We start from the raw sequence: 13,671 nt of genomic DNA on the forward strand, positions 1-13,671 counted from the left end.
GTACAGCTGCCAAGGCATGAGCTGTAGGTCTACCTATTGTGAGAGTCCCCTCGAAGCCTACCGTTGACTATGTACAGACCCAGTGTGTGACAGAACTGCAGGAGTTGTGACCCGTTTTTGTTGGTTGTTTTGTCGTAGTTGTGTCTAGGGGGGATATTGTGGAAGGAATGCTGTTTTACTGGAATAATGAGTGAAGGTGATAATCGTGACTGGCGACTTGCAGGCCCTGAAGCCCAGCGTGAAGACTCAATCACATTTTTTATGACATTGTTTGGATGGCTGACCATTTGTGGGCTAACACAGGGTTCAAACACACCTTATCTGTGGTTTTCTCCAGTGCGGGACGTTCCCATGCAATTCCTGGGGTCACTGATGCCAGAAGAGGAATGAAATAGACTAAATTAATGTTACTGTGTGAATTAAATTGTCATGTTTGCATTGTTTCAAGAGTTTATAAAGAGCTATGACTTATTGTATATTTAATTGTACTGCAAGTGCTATGGATTTATTGTTACAGGGAAGCTGTATTATTTTGTTTGTTGGACGGGGATAGTTCAAAGAGGAGTGACACAGAGGTGCGCTCCTATCATTTAAATTGATTAGATAAGAATCTGGGTGTGTTGTTCCTGTCTTTGTTTTTACGAGTAAAGTGCAAAGAAATGCTAATTCAGGTTGGGGGTGAGTTTCTGCTTGAATTTGGTTAAAAGGGCAGTGAATTTTCTCATACTTTGAGAACATTCACTGTCTTCTTGGTAAGCAACTCCAGTGTGGATTTGGCCTTGTGTTTTAGGTTATTGTCCTGCTGAAAAGAGAATTCATCACCCAGTGTCTGGTAGAAAGCAGACTGAACCAGGTTTTCCTATAGGATTTTGCCTGTGCTTAGCTCCATTCCATTTATTTGTTATCCTGAAAACCCCCCCAGTCCTTAACAATTACAAGCATGCTCAGTACATGATGCACTCACTACTATGCTTGAAAATATGAAGAGTGGTAATGTGTTGTATTGGATTCAAAGGACGTTGGTGGCACCTTAATTGGGGAGGACGGGCTCCTGGTAATGGCTGGAGCGGAATAATAAAAATGGTATCAAATGCATTTAACACATGGTTTCCATGTGTTTGATACCATTTAATTTCCTCCATTCCAGCCATTATTATGAGCCATCCCTCAGCAGTATCCATTGGTTGGATTTGTCCCAAACACAACACTGTCTTGAGGACCAAAAGTTTATTGCCCTGCCAATTGTTTTACCGTATTACTTTAGTGCCTCATTGCAAACAGGATGCATGTTTTGGAATATTTGTATCTTGTACAGGCGTCCTTCCTTTCCCTCTGTCATTTAGGTTAGTATTATGGAGTAACTACATTGTTGTTGTTCCAGCCTCAGTTTTCTCCTTACACAGCCATTCAACTCTGAAACTATTTTAAAGTCACAATTGGCCTCACGGTGAAATCACGGAGTGGTTTCCTTTCTCTCCGGCAACTGAGTTAGGAAGGACGCCTGAATATCTGTAGTGACTGGGTGTATTGATACACCATCCAAAATGTAATTAATAACTTCACCATGCTCAAAGGGATATTCAATGTATGCTTTTTTTTTTACCCATCTACCAATAGGTGCTCTTCTTTGAGAGGCATTGGAAAACATCCCTGGTCTTTGTGGTTGAATCTGTGTTTGAAAGTCCATGCAACTGATTATGTGACTCGTTAAGCATATGTTTACTCCTGAACTTATTTAGGCTTGCCATAACAGAGGTTGAATACTTATTGAATCAAAACCGTTGAGCATTTCATTTGTCATTCATTTGTAAAATGAATTTAATCAATTTTAAATATAGGCTGTAATACAATATAGGCTGTAATACAACAAAATGTGGAAAAAGTCAAGGGGTGTGAATACTTTCTCAAGGCACTGTAGGCAGCACACAGGAGGAATTTCTCTGTTGAGATTATTTCCATATTTATTTCTAACCAGATGTAATATGTTCCTGTTTTTATTATTTAATTGAGAGGGTTAGGTCTGCTCTATACCAAATTAGCATACTGTCACGATCGTCGTATGGAGTAGACCAAAGCGCAGCGTGGTTAGAATACATTCCTCTTTATTTAATGAAGAACACGAAGAACACTTAAACAAAAACAACAAAACAAATAAGACGAACGTGACCGCTATATAAACAATGTGCCAATGTGCAACATAACATAGACAATAACCCACGAAATACCCAAAGAAGATGGCTGCCTAAATATGGTTCCCAATCAGAGACAACGATAAACACCTGCCTCTAATTGAGAACCAATCTACGCAACCATAGACCAACATAAACACCTAGATGAAAATAACCCCATAAATCTACAAAAAACCCTAGACAGTACAAACACCATAGAATGAGACAAAAACACACATATCACCCATGTCACACCCTGACCTAACCAAAATAATAAAGAAAACAAAGAATACTAAGGTCAGGGCGTAACAGTACCCTCCCACAAAGGTGCAGACTCTGGCCGCAAAAACCTAATCTAAAGGGGAGGGTCCGGGTGGGCCTCTTTCACGGCGGCGGCTCGGGTGCTGGACGTGGACCCCACTCCACCATAGTCTTAGTCCGCTTTTGTGGCCTCCTAGGAACGGCGACCCTCGCCACCAACCTAGGACTGGCAACCCTACTAAAGGGCCCTACTGGACTGAGGTGCAGCTCCGGACTGAGGGGCAGCTCCGGACTGAGAGGCAGCTCCGGACTGAGAGGCAGCTCCGGACTGAAGGGCAGCTCCGGACTGACTGACGGCTCTGGAAGCTCCTGGCTGGCTGACGGCTCTGGCAGCTCCTGGCTGGCTGACGGCTCTGGCAGCTCAGGACAGACGGCTCAGGACAGACTGGCGGCTCTGGCGGCTCAGGACAGACGGGAGACTCTGGCCGCTCAGGACAGACGGGAGACTCTGGCCGCTCAGGACAGACGGGAGACTCTGGCCGCTCAGGACAGACGGGAGACTCTGGCCGCTCAGGACAGACGGGAGACTCTGGCCGCTCAGGACAGACGGGAGACTCTGGCCGCTCAGGACAGACGGGAGACTCTGGCCGCTCAGGACAGACGAGGTGCACTGTAGGCCTGGGCCGGCACTGGTGGTACTGGGCCGAGAACACGCACCTCAGGGCGAGTGCGGGGAGGAGGAACAGGGCGTACTGGGCTCTGGAGATGCACAGGAAGCCTGGTGCGGGGAGCTGCCACCGGAGGGATGGTGCGTGGAGGTGGCACTGGATAGACCGGACCGTGCAGGCGCACTGGAGCTCATGAGCCTGCACAACCTTACCTGGTTGGATGCTCCCCGTAGCTGGTTTACCTGCTACCTGGTTGGATGCTCCCCGGGCTGTGCAGGCGAACCGGGGACACCATGCGTACGGCTGGTGCCATGTAGCCGGCTTCATGGCACCTGGCTCGATGCCCACTCTAGCCCGGCTGGAATGTACCGCACCGGACTATGTACAGGCACTGGGGAAACTGTACGCTCCACCGCATCCACCGCATAACACGGTGCCTGCCCGGTCCCCCTCTCTCTCCGGTAAGCACAGGAAGTTGGCGCAGGTCTCCTACCTGGCTTCGCCACACTCCCTGTGTGCCTCCCCCCCAAAAATTTTGGGGCTGTCTCTCGGGTTTCCAGCCGCTCTGCCGTGCTAGCTCCTCATAATGCCGCCTCTCTGCTTTCGCTGTCTCCAGCTCTGCTCTGGGGCGGCAATCTTCCCCTGGCTGCTCCCAGGGTCTTTTGCCGTCCAAAATCTCCTCCCAAGTCCATTTCTCCAAATATTGCTGCCTATCCTGCTGTTGCTGCTGCTGCCAGTTACCACGCCGCTTGGTCCTTGGTTGGTGGGTTATTCTGTCATGATCGTCGTATGGAGTAGACCAAAGCGCAGCGTGGTTAGAATACATTCCTCTTTGTTTAATGAAGAACACCAAGAACACTTAAACAAAAACAACAAAACAAATAAGACGACCGTGACCGCTATATAAACAATGTGCTAATGTGCAACATAACATAGACAATAACCCACAAAATACCCAAAGAAGATGGCTGCCTAAATATGGTTCCCAATCAGAGACAACGATAAACACCTGCCTCTAATTGAGAACCATCTAGGCAAGCATAGACCAACATAAACACTTAGATGAAAATAACCCCATAAATCTACAAAAAACCCTAGACAGTAGAAACACCCTAGAATGAGACAAAAACACACATTTCACCCATGTCACACCCTGACCTAACCAAAATACTAAAGAAAACAAAGAATACTAAGGTCAGGGCGTGACACATACCCCCTGAGTCTCTTCCCTGTTTCACACCAGGTCATTTGGTGGATGGGACTACCATCTTTGTACCATGTTTCTTGTAGGATGACAATGTCTGTATTTCCTGATTTCTTTGGTGGTCTGGGTTCCTGCTCTTTAGTCCAATGGCAGATCTTGTATATTCCAGGATGAAATAGTCAAGGCTTTGTGTTACACAGTGTCCAGTGTTGTTATTTGCGTGGTTTAGGTCTCGGACCACTAGGTGTGAGCTGAGCATCTGGTGCATGCCTCTTAGGCTGCAGGATGTGGCTTGGGCGGGTGTATTAGTGGGGGTTGGGCCTGTTGCTCGGCTTACAGCCTTTCGCTCTCTCGTTCTCTCTAACTCTCTCATTCTCTTCAATACAGCAAAGAACAGAGATAACACTCTCTGGGTGTGGTGCATTTGCTGAAACTTAAAAAAGCAGAGTCATGCTATCTTGCTGTAGCTTTTTAGCTCCTCTCTGGGGCCAGAGCTCAGGGAGAACAGCCAACATGGGATTGCACTGTTGCCCTGCTCAACCAACTCAGTAAAATTCATCAAGAAAGGATCAAGGATTTCCCTTATTGAAACCTTGTGATACGATTTATCTTCTACATCAGTGTTTTTCCTAATAGTTTCTTCCCCTCCTCGTTTTCTCTTTCAGTAATTCATTTCTCTTTCACTACTTGTAAGGCAAGTGGCCATAATCAAAGGACTGGAAAAAGGAAATGTATGTCACCATAAATTGAATTTGAGCGAAGTGTGGTAATCTTGGGATTATGGAATGGAAAAGACTAGAAAACATGATGCAATACACACTAAAAACAAATGGTTATATATAGTGCCAGAAAAGGGTTCTTTGGCTTGTAACCATTGTGGATCATTTTTACAAATCCTGCATATGCGAATGTATTGGCTAATGGGGAGGCTCTTTTTTAGGGGTGTGGGGTGGAAGCTGTCTCCGAGTAACAGGGAATTCCTGTCCTACGGCTTCCTGTATAGATCCGTGCTACCCCCCCCCCCCCCCCCCCTTAATCAAAATGTAAAGAAAACTTGTTTCATGCGCATCAAAGGCTAGCGTGAATTTAAAATGTTGACTGCTTGTATCTGCTGTTCCCTGGAGTTGAAGAAATACGTCATCAATGAAGCGTTTCCAGAGTCTGATATGGCGCAAGAATGAATTGTTAGGACTGAAATTCTTCACATTCTTCTCAAACAACCCCGCATGCAGATTGGAATGATTTGGTGCCATGTTCCCTTCTGTTGAATGAACATGTCATTGTTCTGACTAAGAACCTTTTCATGTTTGACAATCTCAGCAAGTTCTAGGGGGTGTGCCATGGCTTCTATGCCTCTCTGGAGGGGGATATTAGTATACAGGGATTCAACATCAAAGCAAGCCTAAGCATCTCCCCATTTTTATTGAACATTTATTTAACTAGGCAAGTCAGTCTTATTTTCAATGACATCCTAGGAACAGTGGGTTAACTGCCTGTTCAGGAGCAGAACATGTACCTTGTCAGCTCAGTGGTTTGAACTTGCAACCTTCCGGTTACTAGACCAACGCTCTAACCACTAGGCTACCCTGCCACCCCATTGATATTGTGCATTGTCTTAAGGGTGTTAATCATGTCCATAGAATTGTGCACATATGCAGAGTGACAGCACACTGGGTTATAGAATGAAATCTACAAAAGCAGAAATATTTTCAGTCAAGGAACCAAATGAGGGCACAATAGGTCTCCCGGGTGGCTTATCCAATCGTTTGTGGATTTTTGGTAAGGCATGAATAACGCTCCTGATTAGATCTACTTTCATAAATTCACATTAATTTTGCATAATGTCTCGAATTTCCACAAGAGACTTCAGCTTGCAGTGAATCTCCTCTTTGAACAGTGGTGTGGGGTCACGTGACAATTTCTGATAGAAAGTTGGGTGGTTCAATTGTTCCCAGATCACATTGACATCCCGGTTCAACAACACCACAGCTAATTAAGTGTGTCATTGTAGCATTGTAGCAAGTATTTCTAAACAAAAAACCTGATCTCTTAAAACTTTCCTTCATTTTTCTATACAATAGGCCATAGTTGATTTTGGATCAATAGGTCTGGCATATTCCAACTTTCAAGCCATGCCAAAATAATTCAAATCCGTTCCTTCTTAGAGTCCCTGTCTGTCTCCTGACCTAATTTAGAGTGTGACCTCAATGGAATTTCACTGACCTTTGTAATGTCTACAACACAGTATACTAATGGTAGGAAAGTGAAGTGACATTCTGTCAACCGTAGGATCACACTATTAAAAATCAGATTATCTTGTTATCTTATTATCTCACACACCACATCCTCACCTCCCCTTGTTTATAGAGGTGCACAAGGTCAATGTATCACCCTCTGTAATAGATTATTGTAAATGGTTTTCTTGAGAGACGGACTCACTCTTCACAGGTTTTACTCACATTTAAATTTCAGCTTAAATGTTTTATTCTGTTTAACAGGCTCTAATTACTGACACAAAGAGGGAAATTAGCCCACAACAGTGACTGTTCAGAGGAAAATGCAGTGCCTTTAATTGAATTGCCCCAACAACATTTCTCCTATTCACTGAGTCAACTTAACAATTGCCGTTCAAGAGTGCAATAGCAGTGGGATGAGTGTAGCGTCATAGAAGACTCAATGCTGTAATCACTAACGAAGGTGCTTCAACAAAGTACTGAGCAAAGGGTCTGAATAGTTATTTATATTTCCGTTTTTTATTGATAATACATTGGCAATGATTTCTATAAACATGTTTCTGCTTTGTCATTATGACAAAGGAATTGTGTGGGAATTGTGTGTAGATTGATGAGGGGAAAAAACAATGAAATCAATTTTATAACAAGGCTGTAACGTAACAAAATGTGGAAAAAGTCAAAGGGTCTGAATACTTTCCGAATGCACTGTATGTACAGTACATCGACTCGAAACTGGTGCTCCCTGTATATAGCAATGTTATTTTTACTCATTTCTATTGGTTATTCACTGTTTATTTATTTCTTGTCACTATTTATAGATATTTATTTGATCTTATCTTTAACTCTGCATTGTGGGAAAAGGACCCGTTGGAAAGAATTTCACTGTTAGTCTACACGTGGTCTACAAAGCATGTGACAAATAACATTTGATTTGAGTAAGTATCCTATCTTTGGTAGCGTATCTCTGACAGTCAAACAAATTAGTGAGATTTAGATTTTTCTCATGAAAATAATATAACACATTTACTATCCACACAAAGTAATATTGCAAAGTAGCTGGTTACTTTGTTAAATGTATTACTATATATTACCTTTCCAAGTAACTAATCTCTGATTATGTAAAAGAGTTACAGAGAAAAGCCGGGTGTACACTACACAATGTTGGCCACGATAAACCTGTCCTAGACAAGTTTGAGATCAGAGACCATATGCCCATGTTGCCTACTCGGGTTGCGCGGCCGTCACCGAAGCTCATTTAATGTGAGCGGGTCAAAGATGCAATCTAAGGATTACCAATCTATTCTTTGAGCAGTCCCAGAAGTCCCAATACTTTCAAACATGTTTGATTTTATCTGCACAAAATCTGCAATGCTCTTGCAGTGCGAGATGTGCAACGGCAATTTTTGAGAACGATGATCAGCAATAGCCAATGAGAGCTCACCAGAGAAGAAGCCAGTGAGATGATGTTGTTGTTTCACATCACCCAGAATGTGTCGACTCTGGGGCAGGAGCCATGACTACTACTAGTATGTGTTTGTACTTGCCTTTAACCAAAGCGTCAAATCATTACAGTTCTGAAGTTCAAAAGCAAATGTTACTCAATTCAAAATGCTGACTAGATATTTCAACTGAATGTCTGACTGAAAACGTGTATGAGGCTGCTTTGAGCCACAGCTCGTTGTGGCTACATTAAATCACATCATTGTTTTCGCGAGACAGCGTAGTATCAACAATCCTAACGACCAAGTGAAGAATCTTGTAGTGTGTGACCCCCTTCTGTGCCACATCGTTTAGTGTGAGAACCACTACGTTGGTAACACCCCAACAAAAATACAGGAAAGACGGTCGTTTAATGTTGAAAGTCGTAAAGTGTCCACCCATCTTAACTCACACATACAGACACAAGTGAAATATTACAAGTGTGTGTTTATCTCAACCTCTTTCCATGTTTTCAAACATAGGTATGAATTCATCGTAGTGAACCTGGGGCACACAGAGTATCAGAGAGAGAATACAGTAGACTGCATGTGTCCGAAAGTGATTGATGACCTATTTTATGTATCACGTGGTTATGCCCATTTATGTACATTCTGTTCGGATGTTCTCACGCTATAGAGTGAGTGCTTATGTAACCTGATAGTGCAGCTGTTTTGGGTAAATCATGTGTTTGCAATAAAGCTGTCCTGGTGATTGATGTGTAGTGACGTTGTTGAACTCTGGAATGTGTTTGAACATTTGAAAAAGTTGGGAAATGTTGCAGTGAACTTATGGATCTGCTGTTTGGGGGGAGTGTACTTGAAACAGTCATTTTTGGGGTAGGTATGCCTCATTTTAAGTAAGAGCTGTGTCGTGGAAGTTTCCTGCATTACAAATAATGAGAGAGCAAACCACACACAAGTCAGAGTTATATTATAAAGTCCATCTTTAATTATATGAGCTTCACCTTAGCCCTTTTTGACTCTCAGATCAATTCAGTGTCTATAAATGAATTCTCTGAGAGTCCTTACAAAACAGTTCTTAGTATCATTTATAGCCAAGACACATCCATCTCAACTCACATGACGAAACACAGATCTCAGGAACAGTTCACAAAGAACCTTTAACTTGAAAGAGGAGTATCCCGTAGCCAGATAGAATTAGCTATAAATTATCATTCAGTTTGGTTTCCTAAACTAAGTTCTTATCTCATTCTTGGTACAACATAGTACCAAAACATTACCTCATTCAATTGTAAATATCATTTGTCAATTCTAGATACTCCCATCTCAAATACACCCCCTCCTGGACAAGCTCACGGAGACAGTGAGCCTCTTAGGTCATATACTAGATCAAGATAAGGACAACTTCAGAGGGGACATACAATCGTTACAGACACATTCCCGTAAGAAGACAAGCCTCCATTCTGTCCTCCTCCCCTTCTGATATTCTTCATAGCATCACATGGTTTAACAGATACATTGACATATGAAGACAAGCCCGACCTCTCCCCTCTCTGGGCCCCTAGTGACTAAGCCCCAACAGAGAAGGGATAACTGCAAACTGCCAACAGTATTATCCAAAGGAAGACATCCTAATGACATATCTCACATGAAACATGTTATTTATGAATGTTACCTAACTAATTCTGATTCATCCCCAACAGCTGTGAACACTACGGGTGACAAGAAACCTCAAGAGAGATTAACCACCGAAGACTCTAAAGAAGAAATAAATAAAACATGGCTCCTAGACGAAGACCCTAAAGGCAAGAAGGTTGATCTATTATGGAAAAGAAAACATAGGAAACCTGGATGGCTCTGGAGATACGTCATGGAAGAGACAATGTCTGAACCAGTCACATCTTGATGGTGGTGATTTAGAGACTGATGGAGGTGTTGGTTTACCATAGATCATTCCCCAGGCCCTTTTCTCTTAGAAAGGAATTAAAGAATAATTACATATAAACATGTACAGTTGAAGTCAGAAGTTTACATACACCTAAGCTGAACACATTTAAACAATTTACAATTCCTGACATTTAATCCTGGTAAAAATTCCCTGTTTTAGGTCAGTTAGGATCACCACTGTTTTACGAATGAGAAATGTCAGTATAATAGTAGAGAGAAGGATTTATTTAAAATTGTATTTCTTTCATCACATTCCCAGTGGGTCAGAAGTTTACATACACCCAATTAGTATTTGGTAGCATTGCCTTTAAATTGTTTAACTTGGGTCAAAGGTTTTGGGCAGCCTTCCACAAGCTTCCCACAATAAGTTGGGTGAATTTTGGTCCATTCCTCCTGACAGAGCTGGTGTAACTCAGTCAGGTTTGTAGGTCTCCTTGCTCCACATGCTTTTCCAGTTCTGCCCACAAATTTTCTATAGGGTTGAGGTCAGGGCTTTGTGATGGCCACTCCAATACCTTGTCCCCTTCGGTCTCAACATAGACTTTGATCTGAAGACATTCTTGGGATTATTGTGACTTTGCCATTGTAATTGTTTGTAGGCTTATGTAGACTAAATTGAATATATGATCGTATGCTATCCATTTGTTTTTTGTATGTTGTTCTTTGTATGTCATTTTAATATTTGAGAATTAACCAATGACATTAGGCAATACTTGGCCATGATTACAGACACCCGTGTGTGTCTTTTGACACTATACAAATGAGTCACCCTGCAGTGTTTGTGATTATACCCTGATGAAGACAGCGTGTCTGTCGAAATGTTGGACATTACATTTTTGCATCTGAGCTCTTAGAGTGTGCGTCTCTCTGTTATTTTCAAGTTTTCTACTCCGCTAGCCAGCACCTCGCCTACATAGGTGTGCGTTTCTTTTTCCTCTAGATTGTTCTGTTACCCAGTAAACAGCACCCTACTGACAAAAAAAAAGCTCTAAAACGATGCAGAATGATCATTATTTTCCTGACACTGGTCATAGACCTAAACAAGATTACTTTGAATATAGCCAAAGGGAGCGTGATAAGATCATAGTATTGGTCCCTTTTCGACATACCGGGAGGTAATTCTGACGTCTCGAAAGAACTGTTAAAGCATCAGACGAGAACGCATCTACATATAGTCAGTCACACTATCGCGTGGCAGCGCAGACAGCATTAATTAGGTAAATTGGGTGTAAAATGTACACTGTATGTAGTATACATATTAATAAATATGTTGCATGCTGCAGGCTATGTTTAATTTTCTCTGAATTGATTTAGTTAATTAAAATGTTTTATGGATATTATCTCATGAGGTGGGCATAACATACAGTATTTAGCCTGTTATTCCCCGATATTCCTAATCCATGCAACAGACACAATGGGAAGGGCCCTTTCCTCCACAGCACAGCGCCTCTCCTCTGACACCTGCTGAGATCAAAACACACACAGCTCATTTACAGCCATTCAGAGGACAGTGGGATATTATAAACCCTGGCTGAGAACCTGTCTTCCTGTCCACGGAGTAAGAGGGGAGGACAGGGAGGAGGGTGGAGGAGAAAGGCTACTATTACATGACTCCATAATTCTCTCATGGATTGCGTGAATATGTCGTGGAAATACTGAATTAAATATTTCTCAGATACCGGAACTTGTACATTCAAAAATGCTTTATTACAAAAGTAACAGAATTCCATGGAACAACTGACTTCTCTTGTTCAAAACATCAGTATTTATGCATTTCCACCAGATAATGACACTCTTAATTTTGTAGATTACATACATGTTCCCTCCTTTCTATGTAAATGATGAACTCCCCTTGGGCCACCATGATCTTTTGGTTTTAATTCTGGCTTGTTTACGCCCACATCTGACTCAGTTTAGGTTATATTGGTGGCGTCACCACCGATTTACTATAAAGAATTATACATTTATTACATACTGTATATATATGTTCCCATTATAAGTACATTTCCAATAGCTTTTTATTAATACAACCATGTCTTCCCACTACATATACATAGTTTGTGGCCCCTGTTGTGGCCCCTGTTGTGGCCCCTGTATTGGTTGGTAAAGATGTACAGTCACGTCCCACACCAGTTCAGGTCTGTGTCACTTGGAAATGAATAACCCATGTACCTGTCTAGTAGCCTTGACTAGATTCTATGTGTCAGTCCTAACAGTCTGGTCTATGTTAGCTCAGCTTAGCATGTTCACAAAGATACCTCTTAGTTCTGTTTCTTCATGTCTAATGGTTAACTCTATGTTGGACCACTCCTGCACATTCACATGGTTTCCACCTTCATTCTGCTTACACATCTAATATTTAACCTTATATTGCTTCTTCTTCCTACCTCAAAGGGAAATAGTATAGGTACTGGAAAATCACCAGGTGACTGGAGACTCTCCAACATGGGTACAGGAAAATTACCAAAGAGCTGGAAATTTCCCCAACAAATACTAGTTGGATTTTAACCCTCCAATCTCTGGCCAGGTCAGCCATGTACATAACCCTGTAGCCTACCAAGAAGGTAAGGGGGCGGCAGGTAGCCTAGTGGTTAGAGAGTTGAGTCAGTAACCGAGAGGTTGCTGGATCAAATCCCCAAGCTGAGAAGTTAAAAATCTGTTCTGAACAAGGCAGTTAACCTACTGTTCCTCGTTAAGTTGTCTTTGTAAATAAGAATGTGTTCTTATCTGACTTGCCAAGTTAAGTAAATTTCCTCCTGCATTGAGGAAAACAAGAGTCCAAGGCATGCTGACCTTAAGTATGTAAGATTAGGACTTTTCAACTCACTATGAGATCTAAAAATCTAATTTGTAAGCAGTGATCTTGTACTGATGAGAATGTAGATTTTGATCTAAATACATTCTTGTGATTGTGACTTTGCCATTGTAATTGTTTGTAGTCTAAATTCAATCTATGATTGTATGCTATCCATTTGTTTTTTTGTATGTCATTTTAATATTTGAGAATTAAACAATGATATTAGGCCATACTTGGCCATGATTACAGACACCTGTGTGTGTCTTTTGACACCATAAACGAGTCACCCTGCAGTGTTTGTGATTATACCCTGATGAAGACAGCTTGTCTGTCGAAATGTTGGACATTACATTTTTGCATCTGAGCTCTTAAGAGTGCAGCTCTCCTTTATTTTCAAGTTTTCTACTCCGCTAGCCAGCACCTCGCCTAAACAGGTGTGCATTTATTTTTACATCTTAAGTCTCAACACATTGGAGAAGCCTTGCACAAGCAAGTGACTGAAATGAAAGGAACATTAATATTGTACTTTGCTTCCCTCTGGTGGTGTAACTGTGTCTTAATTGTGGTCTTCGCCTGGTGGTGGGGGTAAATGATAACAATTACCTTCATTGGATGTTGTGTACTCTGAGAAGACAGGCATCAACAAAAACATATTTTCTATATTTATATTATTTCAGTGCCATAACAATACAGTAAACAGAGGTGTACATAAACAATTAAACAATACAGCATCAAAACAACTTTAAGACGTAGTATAAAACCAGTGACCTGTAAAGTACATACATTCCTCAATACCTGAAACATCATCTATGGCCACAAAACTATAAACCAGTGACCTGTAAAGTACATACATTCCTCAATACCTGAAACATCATCTATGGCCACAAAACTATAAACCAGTGCAAGAAATCACATCAAACAAAGCGACATAATGGCTTTCAAACATCATTTAA

The 13,671-nt window shown here is 41.9% G+C and overlaps 1 long non-coding RNA gene across 1 annotated transcript; it reads right to left on the reverse strand.

The window, feature by feature from the left end:
• Window positions 1-2,085: 2,085 nt before the first annotated feature.
• Window positions 2,086-2,693, reverse strand: LOC118965375. The gene is made up of 2 exons (XR_005052700.1): window positions 2,330-2,693; window positions 2,086-2,279 (listed from the first exon to the last, which is right to left on the reverse strand). It is a non-coding gene; the product is annotated as an uncharacterized LOC118965375 (long non-coding RNA).
• Window positions 2,694-13,671: the final 10,978 nt, after the last annotated feature.

Source organism: Oncorhynchus mykiss, chromosome 7, assembly GCF_013265735.2.
Source record: "Oncorhynchus mykiss isolate Arlee chromosome 7, USDA_OmykA_1.1, whole genome shotgun sequence".
NCBI classification, from domain to species: domain Eukaryota; kingdom Metazoa; phylum Chordata; class Actinopteri; order Salmoniformes; family Salmonidae; genus Oncorhynchus; species Oncorhynchus mykiss.